The 20,989-nt window shown below is 41.6% G+C and overlaps 1 protein-coding gene across 3 annotated transcripts in view; it reads right to left on the minus strand.

Annotated features, from left to right (window-relative positions):
* The window catches only part of TAOK3 (TAO kinase 3), a 143,414-nt gene that overhangs the window by 79,656 nt on the left and 42,769 nt on the right, over positions 1-20,989 (minus strand). Inside the window, exon 1 of one of the 3 annotated variants that reach the window (XM_077835462.1) lies at positions 19,464-19,597. The exons of the other annotated variants lie outside the window; for them this stretch is intronic. The gene's annotated coding sequence lies outside the window, so the exon portion shown is untranslated. Of the gene's footprint in view, positions 1-19,463; positions 19,598-20,989 lie in introns of those variants that run through there. 3 annotated transcript variants of the gene reach the window in all.

A 20,989-nucleotide genomic window follows, 5' to 3' on the forward strand; every position in this document is an offset into this window, starting at 1 on the left:
GATGAAGCAAGGTCTTCCTGATTTTGCAGAGAGCCTAAAACAATAGCTCTGATGTATGAACTGCCTCACTCATTTCAATGGGTGCTAGCTCAGATACCAGCAAGGACAGTTCTCATTTAGCTAACGAACATTGGCAGCTCAAAGCATGTAAGAAATAAAAGGGCGCATCATATTATGAAACGCTACCCCAGCATTTCCCAAAGTGGAGGGAGCACAAAAGCCCAGCTGAGGGTGCAACAGATGTACACATTAAGATGGGTGGGCCTTCATAACACATGGCACAACAAAATGCAACAAGCATGGGGGGGAGGGGCACATGATTGGTTTATTTCCTGGTGTGCAAGCTCAGCTTTCCAACATTTGGGAAATACTGACCTAAAAGAACTACACGGGTTAAAATACAGTTTATAATCCATTGTTTTTAGCCTCATAGCCACTTCACTTCTTAGAAGCGGGAAATGTGACCATTGTGTGGCCCATGCTCTGAAAGGTGGGGTCTCTGCTTTCAGCCAATATTTAATAAGAGGGGAGCAAATCCAGCAGTTTTTACATTTTAATTGTGTTTTTTTTTAAATTAGAAATGGAACCAGATATCATTGCTGTGCCCCACTTCCCAGCCACTCCAGCTGAGGTCAGCCTGGCACCATTCCTACAGCAGTACTGCAGCCTGCCTTGTGGAGAAGTCCCACCAACTACACGGTTGTCCATTTTTTTCTGAATTTAAGAGCAGGCATATCACCAGTAAATTGCTTGAAAATACAGCCTGAATAGCATTGCTCTAAGCCGTAGAAGTGATGCTGCATAGTTTGATTTCAGTGGGAGTTAGATGCCTGAATATCTTTGAAAAACTGGTCCAAATCCACCTGCAGCCTGTGCTGTCTCACTTGCTCATTAACGTTTTCAGTATATACAGCAAAGGTTTCTAGATCCTGCAAGAACATCTCAGGGATACAGTTCTATACTGATGTCTAAACATATTTATCATGGTGGGCCATATTTATCATAGAGGGGCCTTTCCAACACCATTTCCAAGAGATAGGAAATGCTGTTAAACTCACGTTGAAGTTACTGTTGATTTTTCAACATTAAGAACGGTGCAAACCTTTTGTTAATGCAAACTGACACCTAATGCAACAGTTCCCAAAATAAGGATTAAGTTCTCCAATTAAAATCAAGCAGAAAATCAAGCTGTAGGAAGTAGGTGGAACAGCAGCAGACTCCACTCACAGGATCAGCAGGCTAGCATGGCTCGTCCGTATCCATGGTTATGTGCATGCAATTCTTTTTCTTTTGCATAAAGCATCCCTGCCCGAGAGTGACCGGCACCCACACACCCCACCCTGCTTTCTTTACTTGACCATGAGACCAGAAATCCCAGATTCATTCAGCAGCAGCACATGAAGGTCTCACATCAAGAGAGCAGTTAAAGCACAGCTTTAAGCACGTGCTTAAGTTCCACTGTAGTCAATGTGATTTAAGCACGTCCTTAATTGTTTTGCTGAATCTGTGCCAATAACTTTCCCCTTGACTGCTGAACAGGGTTAGCAAAAAACCCACACACAGCCACTCCATCCAATGTTGCTACAGTGAACTGAAGCATACACGTCCTCATTAATCCTCTTACGTGCAGATCACTATCTAGCCTCAAAACTCCTATCACTTAGCAGAAGCAGGTACTTGATTTTTGATGTAAGCTAGCATTCTCTAAAAGTACTCAACCCATAAAGCACGACGAATTTGCAGCAGCACCGTTCCATTTCCAAATCTTTCACTGAGACCCATGATAGAAACATGCAGTTATACACCATAGAACAACAGAGAAAGGATCTCTGGAAGCTTTCTGTTTTTCAAACTGATGGATAAAAGAAAAATTAAATAGAAACAGACTTAGCTTCTGGGAACTGTCTGAACTGTAAATTCTACCTATCACTATTTACTGAACATCTCAACGAGTCATGGAGTCCGTCTTTTTTTTTTTTAAAAAACTATTTAGGACATTCTCATACAGGATCGCAACGTATTTCCTTATTAGGAGTCTAGTATATGTAAAATTAGTGGCCAGTAAGAAGAACCTTCAGTGGTGATAGTCTGGCCTATAAGCTTAAAAGGTGCCATAGCTGCCAGCAACTTCTTGTGGGGTTTGAGTCTCATCCCCAAGAAAAGAAAGGGAGTACTTGTGGCACCTTACAGACTAACAAATAGTCTCTAAGGTGCCACAAGTCCTCCTTTTCATTTTGCGAATACAGACTAACACAGCTGCTACTCTGATCCCCAAGAAAGAAACTTCCCACAAGCATATCCAAATCTGCAGATTCAAACTCCACCAAATAAAGTTCTAAGACCTTGAGTCTTCGCATCACTCCCTCCCACCCCCAAACGGGGAGTTACAGTACTGTAAACGGTCTCTCTTGGACGTTCCTAGAAAAGAAAATAAGGGGAAATGCATTGGATAAAGGCTTCACTGCTACATACAGAGCCACCACGGTTGTCAGGTAAATTACATGTGGAGCTGTTGGGATGCTTCTGAGACCTCTTTCCACTCAGCTTCTCAAGAACTCAGTTCGACTCCAGATTTCGTCACTCAGGTATCTTTATCTGGCATACAGCAAAACTACACTGAGTTGATAAGACTCAAGCACAGAGTGGGTATGGGGCATGCCACACATCCAAAGCTACAAAGAAATCCTCTTCCTTTATATACATTTACACATGGCATCACATGTCTTGGGATTGGCTTGGTTATTCTGAAGGAACCAATCCCTGTTTGGCATGCTCTGCCCATGCACTGTTCATGCATAATCTGACCTCTATTTTATCTGACAGTTAGGCTTGTTTACTAATACCAGGATGTTCCTGCTGATCCTGCATACTGCTTGTTGTGACAACTTAACCTTTCATTCACCTTCCACATCACGCCTACTAAGAAATGAAGCAAGTTACTTGTGTCAAGTTACGTATGTCAAGCCAGGCCTACAGTAGCATCAGGACAGAACCTATAGTTCCAATAGTCAACAGGGATTACAAATCGGGCTCGAGTTGCAACCGTTAGCTATAGCAGTAATAGAACCAAGTCTTCTTAGTCCATGGTTTGTAGAGGGCAACATGATCACATACAGGGTATGTCCATGCTACAGAACTCCCTCAAGTTAGTCAACTCAAGTGACCACACTCATTCTAGGCTAGACACAATCAATAGTGCTAGACACAGATTTCTGAGAGTAAACCACATGGGTCATAGTAACACAGCAAACTGCACCAACATTAAAATTTAAAATGATCTGGACAAACTGGGGAAATGGTCTGAAGTAAATAGGATGAAATTCAATATGGACAAATGCAAAGTACTCCACCGAGGAAGGAACAATCAGTTGCACAAATACAAAATGGGAAATGACTGCCTAGGAAGTACTGCGGAAAGGGATCTGGGGGTCATAGTGGATCACAAGCTAAATATGAGTCAGTGTAATGCTGTTGCAAAAAAAGTGAACATCATTCTGGGATGTATTAGCAGGAGTGTTGTAAGCAAGACAAGAGAAGTAATTCTTCTGCTCTACTCTGCGCTAATTAGGCCTCAACTGGAGTATTGTGTCCAGTTCTGGGTGCCACATTTCAGGAAAGATGTGGACAAATTGGAGAAAGTCCAGAGACGAGCAACAAAAATGATTAATGGTCTACAAAACATGATCTAGGAGGAAAGATTAAACAAACCCAATTTTTTCAGTCTGGAGAAGAGAAGACAGAGGGGACATAACAGTTTTCAAGTACATAAAAGGTTGTTACAAGGAGGAGGGAGAAAAATTGTTGTTCTTTACATCTGAGGATAGGACAAGAAGCAATGGGTTTAAATTGCAGCAGGGACGGTTTAGGCTGGACATTAAGAAAAAATTCCTAACTGTCAGGGTGGTTAAGCACTGGAATAAATTGTCTAAGGAGGTGGTGGAATCTCCAACACTGGGAATTTTTAAGAGCAGGTTGGACAAACACCTGTCAGGGATGGTCTAGATCAATGGTTCTCAACCTTTCTGTGGAACAACACATTCCTATTCCCAACAGACTGTGGCAGGCGCCAAACACCCCGCTGCCGAAATGCTGCCAAGAAGTGGCAGCGGAAAGAAGCCTCACCACCGAAACACCGCCAAGAAATGGCAACGCTTCTCGGCAGCATTTCAGCGGGTGGTTCTCAGGTGGCTGTGCTCGGCGGCAGCATCTCGGCGGCGCGGTGTTCTGCGGGCGCACACAACTGCCCTGGCGGGCGCCATTGCACCCACAGGCACTGCGTTGGGGACCCCGGTCTAGATAATACTTCGTCCTGCCTTGACTTGAGTGCAGGGGACTGGACTAGACTGACCTCTCAAGGTCCCTTCCAGTCCAGTGATTCCGTGAAGAAAAAAGAACCACACGTGGATGCTTTTGCTGCCTAGTGTGGGAGAACTCACCTGTCCCCTCTGGGGATTGTGGATGGAAATGGCGTGCATACACGCGCACACTTCTAAAACCATCACATCCAGCATTACCAAGTAGCTTTGGTCAGAAACATACCATCCCTTCAACTGTCAAAATCCCAGTTAGAGAAAGACCTGGGGAACTTATTTCGGTTATTAGCTCATTTCTTGGCAACTAAAATAATTAAATTTAAAGAGTTACTATTTTGTGTGGCACACCAAAACAATGCACAAGTTTCCTCTACGGGTCCGGCCCTAAAACCCTCACAAGCATGCAGAATGTGAAGTGATGTATGCATTTATTCCATAAGCTCAGTTCTTTACGGTTCTTAGATATTGTATATAAAAAAGCAGCTCTTTGATTACCTCTTGTTCACCTTTACATAATTTACCACGACTCCAGATTCTCAGAAAAGACCGTTTGTGTTTAGAAGAAAAATCTTTGAATTTGTACATCATAATAATGAAATGCAGCCATTTGTAGAGGAGAAAAGAGTTTTTCCAATATTAGAAGATATATTGATAACAGCTGGGCAAATTATGTCAATTAATTTTTTTTCTGATTTGGGAAAGGATTTGGGATTTCTGATTAGTCTCTCAGGTCAAACATGTGATGTAGCACAGGATAAGCAAGTATGCCCAGCACATTCAATATGATTCTGACAGAAGTGTTTTCAACTTTGCTTGGCTTTCTTTACTTTGCAATTCACAGGCCTGTCCAGAAACTTCAGCCGAGTTAAACAGACATAAATGAACCACTGCAGTTTGTGTTACAGCAGAAGGCCTTGGGTTCCCTTCAAATATTTCTTTTCCATGAGAGAAATATGAGATTTTTACCTTTCCATGTATTCATCACTGCTATCCATGTATTATAAATTCTTGTATTAAACAAACTTTGATCCATTACTCTGTTAGATTGGGAATCTAACAATATTACTTGTGCAGGTTAAAAGAAATGGAATCAGTACTTCACCAGGGAATTAAGGAAACTATGTGCACTGTAGCCACAAGCAAATGAAATTAGCCTTAAAACCAGAAGCCTCATTGTAGAAATCCACCTTCACTGCAGCAACAAAAGAGCTGATTTTTAAAGTACACATGATCTTCACTGAGGATCTACAGTTTTACAGGCACACAGTATTACTTCTGTTTGTTCAGCTTGCAACTACTGATGTACTAGTACTTGGTGTCTCAATTAGGAGAGGCAATCGCTCTCGCTAATCAAAGAGAGAGACTAAAAATGATGAGTTTAAATTCCAGAAAGGAACCATTATCGTAAATGGAAGGAAAAGTTTTATAAGTATAGGATCAGGGAGAGCAATGGAACATGCTTCCAAAGGAAACAGTTCAGTTGCATCACTGGGAATCTTCAAGGTCACGACAATCAACTAGTGGAAATATTTTAAGGATACTCTGAGTCTTGACCGAATGCAATTTATATAATTTATTAGTATATTTATTAAAGGTCCCTCTGAGCCCAAACGGTCCTATGGTCATCAGTGTGTAATTAATTTAAATACTAGCAGTATCATGGGGTCCTGCTCCACGACAGAAACTGTAAGGGGAAACATGATCCAGTAAACAGGCCACTGCACTGGACTGAGCTTGAGGACATCGGAGTTCTAATCTTAGCTCTGCCACTGACTGTTGTGACCTTGTGCCAGTCACTTTATTTTGCTTCATTCACCCTCCATAAAACGGAGATATTGGTAGTCATGCTCCTTTGTAAAGCACCATGAGATCTAAAGATGAAAAGCATTATATACGACTAGTATTATTAGGATATTCTGCTCAATTTTCAAAGAGTAATTCTTTACTTCAACTTCTATCACTGAGTTACAGTCTGGGAGCTCAGCATTACATAGCACATGTGAATCTATAGCGAACGCCAAAAAAACTTACAGAACAGGGCCCACCACAACCAACTGCAGCCACAGACATGCAAATACCAGACAACTGATTGTGTGGTTTTACTACAGCCGCCAGTGTAACCATCCTGCTAGGATGTGAGCAGAATCAGAAGTTCACAGGATGATGCACTAAGTCATTATGAAGGCAACACCACACTCCAAACCCTCCTGCATACAGGGGAAGGGCCATCCTCTCTCTGGGCCTGACCCAAAGCCCGTTGAAATCAAAAGAAAAGCTCCCATTAACATCAACGGCAATTAGATCTGCCCTATATTCCTGACAGGACTCTGCTCTCTAGGCCCTCTTTATATATTAAAATCACTCAAATCAGCTGTCCAGTTTTTTACTAACCAATGGCTAAGCTCATAATAGGAATGGAATTGACTATTACATTTCAGTAGCATGCATTCAGGGTTCAATCCAGAACACTTCAGCATGTGCTTAACCTTAGGCACTTGATTAGCTCCACCGAAGCCTTTAACAGATTCATACCCCATCTTTAACAAAGAGTGCCATGGGGCTGATTTGATTCCGATGCACTGGGAAGAAATGCCACTTAGCGATTCACCAACCTCATCACTTCCCACGGCTCCCAATGTATGTCAGCTGTATTGATTCCCGTTAGCAGGGTGATCTAATGAGTTCGAAGCTCAAGCAAGGCCTTTGACTACACGGTAATAATCAGCACACAACTCTGCTGCACTCCATCACAATGTAAAATGTATTCCCTCCCACCCCAGGAACATCTGCAAAAGGAAATGAACACCAGGCAATCTTTTCCAAAATCCACATACAGTAACTCTAAATTTGTCAAATTACTTAACAAAACACATGCTCTTGACTGTCCTGGTATAGATAGTTTATAGTGTCATTATGAAACTATTTGCAGCTGTTAAGTCACATGATATTTAAATGAGTAAATTGTGAGCCGAGAGGGAAAAATGGGCTTAAACACACAGGAGAATGGGCTTAAGTGTGAAAACATTACCCCCTGCAAAAAGTAAACATTGAAACAAATACCCTCTTGGAAGGAACATAAGAGCTTTAAATCTTTCCAAGCCCTTCCCAGCAGTAACATTTTAAGACTGCATTAAAAGGTTTAATAATGAACTGAAACAAAAAGGAAGGAGTGTGCTCCTCTGGTTAGAGCAGGGAGCGAAGAGTCTTAACACCTGGATTCTATTCTTGGCTCTCTCATTGGCCATAGGCAAGTCACTTACCCACTCTGTGCCTCAGTAAACTAGGGATAACTATATTTAATGACAGGTTTCAGAGTAGCAGCCGTGTTAGTCCGTATTCGAAAAAAGAAAAGGAGGACTTGTGGCACCTTAGAGACTAACCAATTTATTTGAGCATAAGCTTTCGTGAGCTACAGCTCACTTCATCGGATGCATTCAATATTGTATTTACTGTATTTTCCACTGAATGCATCCAATGAAGTGAGCTGTAGCTCACGAAAGCTTATGCTCAAATAAATTGGTTAGTCTCTAAGGTGCCACAAGTACTCCTTATATTTAACTACTTAGAGCAGGTCAGAGGCTTAGTGGATGTTTGGAAAACCCTTTAAAATTGTATAAACGAAACTAAGTATTATCATTAATTACTATTCACTAAAAATTAAAGTCCAAGTCCAGTTGAAATGACTAGCCCTTAAGCTTATCTCAGATTAAGTTTTAAAAGGTGGAAATGTATTTCCATTGCTTTATCCAAGACCTTATAAGGCAGCAAACTGTCAGTATGAGAAGTTGGTGTGGCTTCATCTGTTGTAAGAAGTCATTTTTCAGTGTAACTGCAGACACTTTGTTTTTTTTTTTAAATCTTAAAGGAATTAGTATTTACCCCCATTTTATCTGCATGTAACAGTACTCCTTTTCCAGGGCTGGTAGTACTTTTTATGAACACACAAAAATCTAGCAAATTCAGCAGTTTTATTATTTCATGGGCTTCACAAATTTGGCTCATGATTAAGAGGCAATTTTATTTTAGTTAGAAACAGCATGTTCCGTGCCCCATACCACGTGCTTTCATTAATGTTACCGCGTGGCACTCTTGAAATTAATAAACACAATTAAAAATGGGGAAGAAGCTGCGTGGAGTACATACGCATCAGATTTAAAATGTCATTGTCTCTTAAAAGATGTCTAACCCAAATAGTCCTGCACAGAGACAGATAAGAAGTTTCACTAAAATAATCTCAGATTCATGAATTTGAGGACACAGCCTTTTTTACCTCCTGACATTCAGCAGGCTTCTTGTGTAAGGGTTCTTCTGCAGCATTTTTATCCTCCCTCCCTGCCTCTTCAGTGTGCTGATCAAAAGATTAGAAGAATGCTAACAGTTATGCCATGCACAACTCAGGAAAAAGTAAGTCACCCAATTTGTTTATAAAAGCTTGGACAGACACCAGCGCACTAAGCGTTTCCTACCTATTGCTGTAACAGTTTTGAAAGACTTGTTTCTATTTCATGCTTTAAAGCTATTTTTAGATGTTTTTAAAGAGTTTATATTGTGACTGACACATAATCAGAAAAAAAAACAAAAAAGTCAGCAACAGAGCAAATCTACTCCCAAAGTCAGTGCTGAAAGCTTTGAGCTGCTCCAAACCATCCAAAAGTAAACAATGTTTAGCCTAGTGAGAGATGTGAGGTTTCTAGGTCTTTGTATCCCGTATTACCTTTCTAATTGCAGGAGTGATGCCACAGTTGAGCAAACCTATTAGACTATTAGGCATAACTGCCATAAGGGCAGTTAATAAATCCTAATGCCATCCTGAACATTTTAAATAAAACAATCGCACTTTTCCATCTGTAAAATCTAATTTGTGCATCACAGAAATCGGACTGGTATTATCCACCTCTAATCTGTCTCCCTGCAATTGTGTTGTAGCTACCTTGATTTCCCCCGAAGAGTCAACTGGCTAGGATAAGCTTCAGGTCTTAAACTGTTGAACACTGGTGGTTAGATGCTGTTGTACTTTTAAGTATGAAGGGAAGAGGTTCTTATGTATGTAAAATTGATACATTGATTTGGGATCCTTTGAGATGAAAGGTGTTCTAGAATATAAATGCATGACACTGTATGAAATCCTATTTAATTTACCTGTACAGAAGAACAAACAACTTCTGGGTCTTTAAATATTACTCCAGCTGTCTGTGAAAAAGTAATTTTCTGTTAGAAATCTTTTTTACGTTCTTTCCACAAGAGGACTCAATCCAGATGCACTTTTTGGGGGCGTTAGTATTACTGGGAGCACCAGCCAAAGGAAAAGAAAATGACTGATCCAGGTGCGTCTCATGACAAGGCATGGAAACAGATGCTTCCCACACTCACATGCTGAAAGGGAAAAGATGTATTTGGGAAAGAGTCAGTCAAGAAGATCATGTGAAACAGAATCCACAAAACAAAGCAATAATTTATTCTCAATTTTCAGGAGGTTGTGTTGGACGAAGGGAATACAGAAGTTTATTCCTCATGATTGCTAAAACTAAAAATGTACACATTTATTGGAAAACTTCAAACAGAAATAAAGTCTAAATGATTGTGTAAGGATTTTGGAACGATCCTTTGTTTCGCCTTTGCAGAGCTCAAACTCAGGAGAGGCAAGGCCTACCGTCTCTCACTGCTGCTGGATAAAAACGCAGGAAAAGTTGCAGCATTTTATTGTATTTCCTCTAATTCAAACCGATCTTTTCTCTTGTCCTCAACTTTTGTTCCCGCCCCTTTCCCTTGTTTGGCACCCCATGAGCCTCTCCTCACCACAGGTGTCACCTTTTACAGATTCCTTTCCTTTCTGTCTCTCTGCTGGCCACAGATAAATTGAAATGATCAAAGAGAGAGAGAGTTTACTAAAGTGCTACAGTTTTGCTCTGCTCCACCTTCTGTGACTGCTCCACTCCAGCTCACCCGACTCTCTTCCGGACCTAGTTACACACAGGATGGCGGCAGTTAACATATGGAAAAAGGCATTTGTTCCCCCATGCTCGTATAACTCAGAAATGGCGGAACCAACTTTGCTCAAACATCCCCAAGTTCACTTCTGGACTGAGTCCAAGAGTGAAAAACCTAAGGCCCCAAAAAAAAAAAAAAAAAGCATTTGAGGAAGTTACAACCAAGTTCAATGGTGAGTGGGGGGAAGGGATGTTCTAATGGAAACTGAATTTAAACCTAACATCACCCAGCATAACTGAGTTGGCGATAAATATTACATGATTTCCTCCTACTGGATAATGCTAAACTTGGGAAGCCAATGTGTATTTTTATTACTGTCCAAAAAAGAATGCACAGAAGCAAAGTACGTATGTTTCCTTTCCAAATGGCTGTCGCTGCTGCCTAACGGTTGTATACAAGGAGGGAGAATCTACCTCCCTGTGTAAGTCGCAGAGCAGCACAAACTATTTAAGAAACAAACCCTACACCTGATGCTCTGAAAATCTGAAATAAAAAGTGTGTTCCCTGGTGACAAACGAATAAAGGATTTACTGAGCTTTTTGCCTATCATAGATGCTAACCTGATTCCAATGTATTTTATGTTCTGAGATAGGACCGGCTGGGCAAGGAGACTGGGACTGGAATGAGGTGCTTCGGTAGTGAGTATGGTGAAACCTAGGACTGAGCAGGGTGTGACAACAGACAAAAAGGTGGGAGTGGGGAAGAGACTGAGAAGAGAACAGCATCTTCATGACAACTCAGATTTATTCCCACAGCGCCGTCCTGCTTGCTACAGTGCATCAGCCCCGTTTCACAAGAGAGAGAAACAGAGGCTGTCACACTGGAAAACAGTGACAATGTCGAGAACAGACCCTAGATTTCCTAACTCCCAACCCACTGCTTTAACCATATCACCAAGTCCTTTCCTCAGGATACTCACCGGTCATGTCACTCAGTATCATCTGCTGACCATCATGTACCATTGCCACTAGTTAGTCTTTTCCAGGGTGCTCATCACTGTATGGGCTAAACACTTCACAAGCATCAATGGATTTAGCCTTAAAACACTCCTGTAGTCTGAAGAAGACAAGCCAAGGTAATTCCCTCCTGTCCACAAACAAGCTGCCAAGTACTGTACAGCAGCATTGATGCAGACAGACACATTAAGCTAATGGGAAAGGAGTGTCTGAGAAGGCAATGAGAAGCCTCAGTGCTCACAAAGCCTACCTCCTATCCCACAGGGTGTGGAGCTAATCTCTAAATGACGGAAGGACAAACATCACTGTACGTAAACTAGAAAGTGAGCTATTGTAGCAGACATTCTTTCCTGTCCCAAGTCTGCATTCTCTGGCTTAGCCCGAAGGGCGTGAGAGCTGAATCACAACATGATCAGAGAAGGACTGAAATGTCAGATATTTTTCTCTCTCCCCCTATTACAACTGGTTCATTTTTTACTAGCAAGTTTGTTCCATAACTCTTCTAGGCTCTCTAGGGATTTTTAACAGCTTTGTCTATTTTAGGAACAAATATACACAGCTATTTTTCCTGCCCCTTCTTACAAAGATCATTTAAGGAAAAATACAAATATAGCAATTACCACTGCAGGAAGCTGGGTTTCATTGGCCATTATGTTTTGAAGAGATTTGTGCCATGAAAACACCACCACCACGACAGCGCTGGAGTCACCGTTCCAGAGTCACAGCTGTGCTAGTGTTTCCATCATAAAATCTTTCCTGGGTATACCAAAGCAGGAAAAAAATTGCTCCAGATTCAAGGAGTCAGCTAATGATCAGAGTTCAAACAAGTACGTTGGTTTAGTAGAGTTTGAGGAACACATAAGGACTGTGCTCAACAAGTGAAGTATTAGTCAGCAAGGACCACTGCCTAGAATTAAATGCCATTTCTTTAGTCATTTCAAATGTTAAGTGAGTTATGGTGTGGGAGAAAGGTATTGACCGACAGCCCTAGGGACTGCAGGCTTGTGTTCAGCCACAAAACAGACAAAACACAGACAGCAGCAACACAATCTTCCCCTAGACTCAAAGCCCTGTCATATGCAAAGCATATGGGATGTGAATTCGGTGGCAGGGATGCTGTAATTATGCAGGAGGGACTCTGGAATTATGTGGCACTCCAAGGCCCTCTGCCCCCACTGTGCCTCCCAATCCCGCCCGATCAATGAGGTATTCCCAATATTTTCTTATTTTATGCTGCCTTCCCCCTTTTTAAATTGTAGAAGCTGGGGGGGTGGGGTGCTGAGGATTTTGAGACCTGGGCTAGAGGACAACTGGGGCTTTGGGAACTCAGGAAGGCATGGGAAACAGCCCAGGAGGTAGTTGAGGCTTTTGATACTTGGGAAGGGATACACAGCCGTCTCCTCTCTCCCGCATCAAGCAGGGAGAAGTGACTTTAAATGCGTGAGGAAGGAAGTTTGAATTCCTCAGCTCAGCAGCATTTGACAGGAACTATACCCTGCCCCTAAGATCTATCACCACGTCCAACAACAATGGCCTGCCAGACAACTGGGAATTCATCAATTAAACAGAGAGAGTAGAAATAGTGTTAAGATCAAGTTATGGAATTATATAAGCCTGTATCGCTAAAGACAGACCAGGAGCTGCTGAGTGGCACAAACCTTGCAGAGACAAAGGAAGGTAATCAGCAATCCCCAAGAAATTTCCTGCAGCAAGGGATCGCCTGTCCAAAGGGAGAGGAGGAGGATGCAAAATATTGACCGGCACTATAACGTGCCAACCTTCAACAGGAATACCTGGTGGTGATTAACCGAGGTGGGACAGAAACAGAGTACACCTCTGAGTGCGGGTGTGGTGTCCGAGAGAGCGATAAAGCAGAATATCTGCGTAAATATCTTTCAATCAATTATGCTGGATGTAACCCACCCTGTGGCACTTTCAAGATGAAACACTGCACAGAGTATATCAGAGGGGATGGGAGACCGACATGGGAGGAGAGAGCAGCAAGACTTAATGCTGACGGCTGGGAGAATGGAGAAAAGCTCATAATATAAAGCAATACAGTATTTTCTCTTATTTTCCCTGTAATTAAGTCCAATGCACCCATCTAGATCAGCTCCACAAAGTATTCTGGCTAGGTATGTTACATGAGCTACGGCTTTTGTTTACTATAAGATTCTCCACCTCTGCTCTCAACACATCTTGTTTTAATTAGACCATTTTGGCTCTTGGGCCGCTGTGCTGAGGAATTTCTTGTAGACAGCCCCCGCCAGAGTACGCTACCTTCAGACTCAATTCTCGGCCAAGAGGAGCTCCACAGCCTTGGGGGCCCTCCCCCACCAGCGATGTGAGCGGATGTTGTGGGAGGTGCATGGGGGACCCAAGAGCCATGAAGGAGAACAGGGCTGATGGGAACACAGATTATAAAACACAGGCTTGATGTTTCCACTGCAAAGACAGGCAAGTCATTAATGTTGACATTTCCAGTGCCCCTCAGATGTCAGCGTTGACACCCCACTGAGCTAAATGAGGTAGTATGTACCAGTCTCAGACCTACTGTTTCAGGCTGTTTGCAGACCCAGGCAGGCATGGTTACTGAACTCTGTTTACATTTTGAAGGTTTCTTCACAATCGTAAGAGCCAGACAATCCTCCCTTCACCCTCCCCAAGTTAAAGCTTAGATTCTGGAGCACAGCTCTGCTGCAATTTAACAATAATAATAATAAATTATGATAAAACTTACACTGCTACTGAATTGCATTACACCAAAGACCCGGCCCGTCACCGTTTTGTGTGTCTCAGTCCTCTGGGAGGCATTCAAACCACCTGAAAGTGTGAAAGGGGAGTTGACAGACTGTAGTCTTGAAGCACCCTTGTTGGAAGTCTCAGGTGTGTCTGCCCAGGCTCATAATCTGGGTTTTAGCCTAACTCTCCCCACCATCCACATAGAAAACCCCCTGACCTGGGTTTGGAGGTCCTCTAAGCCTGGGCCAGCTGACCCGGCTGGGTGTGCAGATTACAGCCTGAGCTCTGCTTTAAATCTGGCACACAGCCTCAATCATTGTCTCTAGCACCCTAGTTGGAAGTCTTGGAATTAGAGCCAGTCGGAGTAATTCAGCGTGAATACTGACCACCAATAGCAAGGTACAATAGAGTGCTTCTAATACACCTCCGACACCGAGAGTGAGAGTTGCTCTCTCTCCCCATCTAGGTTCTTTCTTAGATGGGTGCTCACTACTGAATACCTGAGCACCTGCCATGAGGAGAAAACAAAACTACTGTCTCTTTCAGCCTTGACAGCTGGAAACAACTTAAGGTTATCAGTAGCTGGTTTTAGCTAGCTATTGTTACCACCTTTCGGTATATTTTTACTAGCAAGTTAACACTTACAAAAAATATCCTTCCTGTTACAAGCGTATTTGATATCCAAGGCTATAACACGTAGCATCGTTCTGAATGCATTAACGCCAAAATTATCGCAATGTTGAAAATCAGTGGAAAAAAATAATGAAAAGGGAAATGTACAATGACTACCCACCACCACATTCCACAGGAAGAGATAGATTAGAAATAGGGGACAAGGTATTTTACCCGGTCTTGCAGTAGCCGGGCACAATGGAAATCACTACATATTTTAGGGAAAATAGCTAAAAACAAATATATGTTCATTGTATTCATTCCAAAAGCAATTTTCTTCACAGGAAAAAATATAAATAAAAATACTATTTATAGTATACAACTGTTTTGCTTACACTGACAAAAGACAAGAAATTTAGCTTGAAGACTGAAACCACATCCTTAGTTTAATCTGCTGTGCGACCCACATCATACAAGAACATTACCACTCCAACACTATCAATATCTGGAGAATGGGTAAGTCAAGGTATGTGATTTCAGCCGTAAGTCTTATTTTCTTGGGATCTGTCAGGTCCAGCCAAGCCCTTAATGTAGCTTTAATGTAGATTTTTGGCATATAGCAGCTTTAAATAAAAAAAAAGAGTCCTAATCTAGAACTAGAGGAAAAAAGACCTTTCAAACTGGGCAGTGGAATCTGAGGTTTAAGATTAAATTAACTCTTGAATGCACAGAGATCAGCAGGTCAGTCTGGAGACTTCTGCAGATAATTACTATTTCTGGTCAAATTAAAGGGATTATCATTTATAAGATTGAAAGGGGAACTCTCCAAGAACAGCACAAGCACAACTGTAAATTATCTACTCTTATAAACCACCCTTGCTTGTAACACTGCCAACCAATAAGGGTTAATTTATAGGTGGCTGTTTTAAGTCATATTTACTTAAATTTGTTTTTCATGTGAAACTGGTAATCCAAAATTCTGTATCTGGTTGTGTTTGAAAACAAAAACATTCAGTCTAGGTACAAGTCTCTACTTTAAAGTATTGAATGAAGAGGAGCGGTTTCAGACTGTTCAGCCCTGCTTTTGAGAGAAATTAATCTGCCAATTTTCAGTGCCTCTCTGTACCAGTCCCATCATGGGAAGGGAGCAAGACAGACTGAAATGTCAGGCTCCATTAGGTGGGATCCACCTTCTCACAGGTGGACGAAGCAGAATCAGTCCTTGTGCACCAGGTAGGTCCCTTCAGGAAACGGAGATACCTTTGTAAAGCAGACAAGTGTGGCAATGGGGATTCTATACGAAGAAATATTAATAGCTGGATACGTGCCAACCATGACTACTGTTTGGTGACTTACCTACCAAGTTCAAAAAGTGGCATATGCGTCCATAGATCTAGGAGAACTTCTAGTAAGAGCATGGAAGCAGGCTGTGGCCTTGATAATTATGGATACCAGTTAATTAGGGTATGAGAAAGATCCTGAAAGCTAAATATAGATTACTAAGAAATCTTAAAGGCCTATACAGTGGCTTTCTCTGAAATGCTCTGGTTCCATACACAAGGCTAGACAGACAGTGGGAACTTCCAACATCTCAGTGTGTAGATAAGATACCGTAAAAAGAAGGGTTAAAATTTATTAGACACTGGGGAATGCCTTAGGGAAAGAAGGGACTACTCCATACCAGACTACTAACATAGAAAATTGATAAAGTTTTGGAAGATAGCTTAGTGTTCCTTGCCACCTGTCAGCTATCTTCTACAGATATCAGCAATACAACATTAATTTTAATCTGTAGTGAAGGATCAGACAAAAGTTAGTACTGAAATGAGGAGGAACAGGTTAAGCTCAGAGGTACGTACCAGAAAACTAACAGGATTTGAAAGAAATAAAAGAAAAACTGCTATGTGCTCAAAAATAAAAATTATAGAGGTCTATACACCAATGTGAGCAGCAAATCCGCAGTGAACTGGAGTGCCAGGCAATGAGAGGGAACCTTAACATAACAGGCATTACTGAAACATTGTGGAATGACCAAAAATAAATTGATGAGAAAACTACACAGGAAAGACAGATAGGGCTGTACCAATGCTTGTGGAAGGGGATATTATTGCGTTCGATTTTTTACTATATTGGTTATTGTTGAGGTGTGGGCGTGGAACAGCCTTCGGGCTTGATTATAGTTGGACTGTTTGTTTATTTTTTGAGAAGGCACTCGCAGTGAGATTATATACTTTTTATATATAATAAATCTAAAAATAAATAGATCTGAGCGAGACTATAGAATCTAATGTGTGTGGGCAAGGGTAAGGCACAGAAGACCAAATTATTTACGATAGTCAAAATCAAAAACAGCCTGTCAGTAATTCTGAAGGGACCTAACCAAGTTAGGTAAATTAGAAACACAATGGCAGATTAAATCAAATGCATGCAACTGCACAGTAATATACATTGCAAGAAATAATCTGAACTATTTCACACACACTGCTGAGTTCTAAATTAATTGTAACCACGTAGGAATAAGTCCTCGGGGTCATTATGGATGGCTCTCTGAAAACATTTGCTCAATGCACAATGGCATTAAAAAAAAAAGAAACTAAATGTTAAGATATGTAAATAGTCATAGAAAATAATACTGAGAATATTAAAATGTCATTACAGAAATGGATGGTACACTTGCACATCAAACATTCTATCCCATTTTGGTCATCATATTTTAAAAAGAGATATAGCAGAAATGGGTGACAAAAAATTATTAGAAACATGAAGAGACTTCTGGATGAGGAGAGATTGAAAACTAACACTTTCGTGAGGAGACAAAGAAAGATCCCTACAGAGAATATAAAATAATGAATGGAAAAAGGAGGTAAGTCCCTCCTTTTTAATCTTCTCTCATAGTGTAGTATGCAGTATGGACAACAGGAGGAGAGGAGCCGACTCCAGTAACTGGGGAAGAGGAGCCACCTTCCCTCACCCTTGGAGGACACAGCCACTACCCCAAGAGGAGGAGACAAATCGGGATGGTGGTCGGGGATTCCCTTCTAAGGGGAAGGAGAGGCATCCATCTGCCCACCTGCTTTGACATCCTGGGAGGCGTGCTGCCCATCTCCAAGATGTTACGGGAAGATTGCTGAGGCTCACCCAGCCCTCTGACCACCACCCCATGCTGCTCATCCTCATGGGCACTAATGATAGTGATAGAATGACCCTGAGCACGAATGATAGTATGACCGTGAGCAAATCAGGAGTGACTACAGGTCTCTTGGAACAAGGGTGAAAGAGTAAGAGGCGCAGGTAGTGCTTCCATCCATCGTCCGGACGGAGAGTACGGGGCCAGGCAGGGGCAGATGCATCCTGGAAATTAACGCATGGCTGTGCACACAGTGTCCACGGGAGGGCTTTGGCTTCCTCAGCCATATCGTGCTGTTCTGTGAAGGACTGCTGGAAAGAGATGGATTCCCCCTGACAAGGAAGGTGAAGAGCATCTTAGGACACTGACTTGACAATCGAGTGAAGAGGACTTTAAATAGGTTCAAAGTGGGCAGGTGACAAAAGCCCACAGGTCCGTATAAAAAAAAATGACCTTGACAGAGGACTGGAAGTTGAGGGGAGGGAGGGGAAATGGAAAATTACAACAGCTTCAGTGGAGTAACTAGAGGAAAAACTGGGGAAATACGTTCAGTATCTTAGATGTCTATACACAAATGCAAGAGTATGGAGAATAAACAGGAAGAACTGCAAGTACTAATACACAAGCAAAATCATGATATAACTGGCATCAAAGACTGGGTGGGATAAATCTCATGACTAGAATATTGGTCTAGAGGGGTATAGCTTGTTTAGGAAGTGCAGGCAGGGAAAAAAGGGAGGAGGTGTTGCATTGTACATCAAGAACATATAAAGTTACTCCGAGGTCCAGATGTCAGAGAGAGGCAGACAAGCTGAAAGTCTCTGGGTGAAGAGGAAAAAACGGGGCGGCCCTGTGGTTGGGGTCTAATACAGACCATCAAATCAGAAGGAGGAGGTGGATGAAGCACTTCTAGAACTAACACATATCCAAAACAAAAGACCTGATAATAATAGGGGATTTTAGCTACCCAGATATCTGTTGGAAAGGTAATACGTCAAAACACAAAAAGCGTCCAATAAGTTCTTGGAATGTGTTGGGAACAACTTCTTGTCTCAGAAGGTGGAGAAAGTAATCAGGGAGGATGCCATGTTAGATCCAATTACAACCAATAGGGAGGAATTAGTTGTGACCGAAAATAAAAGGCAACTTAGGTGAAAGTGATCATGAAATGACTGGCTTTGTGATTCTAAGGAAAGAGAGCAGTGGAATAGAGATAGTGGATTTTACAAAAAAAGCAGACTAACAAACTCAAAGACCTAGTAGGTAAGGTCCCAAAAGAAGAGAATCTCAGGGAAAATGGCATTTACGAGAGCTGGTAACTTCTCAAAGAAACAATATTAAAGCCAGAAAAGGGCAAACATAGTACCTATCTAAAAAGGGGAACAAAGAGGACCCAGGGAATTACAGACCCATCACTTTAATTTTGATACTTGGAAAGATATTAGAATAAATTATTAAATCAAATTGTAAGCACCTAGAGGATAACACAGTTATAAAGAATAGCCAACATGCATCTTTGGAGAACAAATCATGCCAAACCAATCTTATTTCCTTCTTTAGCATGGATGGGGAGAAGTAGCAGGTGTGATATATCTCGATTTTAGTAAGGCTTTTGACAGTCCCAGGTGACAGTCTCATAAGCAAACTAGGGAAATGAGTTCTAGATACAATTACTGCGAAGGGGGTGCACAGTTGGTTGAAAAACCATACTCAGATTGTAGTTACCAATGGTTCGCTGTCAAACTGGGAGGATATATCCAGTGAGGTCCCGTAACGGTCATTCCACCGTCTGGTACTATTCATCATTTTCATTAACGACTTGGATAACGGCACAGAGAGCATGCTTATACAATCTGAAGATTACACCAAGCTGGGAGGAGTTGCAAATCCTTTGGAGGACAGGATTAGAATTCAAAATGACCTTGACAAATCATAGAATTGGTCTGAAATCAACAAGATGAAATTCAATTAAGGCCAATGCAAAGTATTACACTTAGGTAGGAAAAATCAAATGCACAACCACAAAATGGGGAATAACTGGCTAAGTTATAGTACTGCTGAAAAGAACCTGGGGGTTAGAGTAGATCACAAATTGAATATAAACCAACAAGGTGATGCTGTTGCAAAAAAGGCTAATATCATTCTGGGGTATATCAACAAGAGTGTTGTACGTTAAGACACAACAACTAATTGTCCTGCTTTTCTTAGCACTGGTGAGGCCTCAACAGGAATATTGTGTCCAGTTTTGGGCAACTCACTTCAAGGAGAGATGTGGACAATTTGTAGAGGACCCAGAGGAGAGCAATAAAAATAGTAAAAGATTTTAAAAACCTGACCTATGAAGAAAGGTTAAAAGGCATGTTTTGTCTTGAAAAAAAGAAGAAAACTGAAAGGGGATCTAATAACAGTCTTCAAATATATTAAGGGCTGTTATAAAAGGAAGACAGTGATCAGTTGTTCCCCATGTCCACTGAAGGTAGGACAAGTAGTAATGGGCTTAATCTGCAACAAGGGAGATTTAGATTGATATTTGGAAAAACTTTCTAACTCTAAGGACAGTTAAGTACTGGAATAGGTTACCAAGGGAGAATGCAGAATCCCTGTCCGTGAAGGTTTTTAAGAGCAGGTTAGGCAAACACCTGTCAGGGATGGGCTTAAGTATTCATGGTCCTGCCCCAGCACAGGGGAGTGGACTTGATGACCTCACGTGGTCCCTTCCAGCCCTACAGTGCTATGATTCTATAGTATGGAAACAATGGGACATAATGAAAGGAAAAGGCAACACAACTTAAAACTGATGAATTTATATGTACACACGCTATAAAGAGAGAGAGAGAGACACACAGACAGACATACGCATTCTCTTCTACAATTCACCTATGGGTCTCGCTACCCTCTGATATTTTGCACAAGACTAACAGGATTGAAAATGTTTAGACATTTATATGGGTAGTAAGAACATGCAGTTACATCAGATTACATGTTAGATCCATCTCTGTGCTTCAGGTCATAAAGCAACCACTTACTGCCTAGGGTTAGTAAGAATCTTCCTCTATCAGCAGGTTATTTGGGATTTGTCCATTACAGGTGCTCTTGCACTTCATATGAAGCATCCAGCTTTTACCACTGTCCAGACAGGTTATAGGACTAGATGGACCACTGGAATGGCAGTTCCTAATATCTGAGAGTCATAACAGTTCCCCCACAGATTTGCTTAGGGTCCTTTTGCCTCATCCCAGAATTTGGCAGGA

Source organism: Eretmochelys imbricata, chromosome 15, assembly GCF_965152235.1.
Source record: "Eretmochelys imbricata isolate rEreImb1 chromosome 15, rEreImb1.hap1, whole genome shotgun sequence".
Taxonomy (NCBI): Eukaryota; Metazoa; Chordata; order Testudines; family Cheloniidae; genus Eretmochelys; species Eretmochelys imbricata.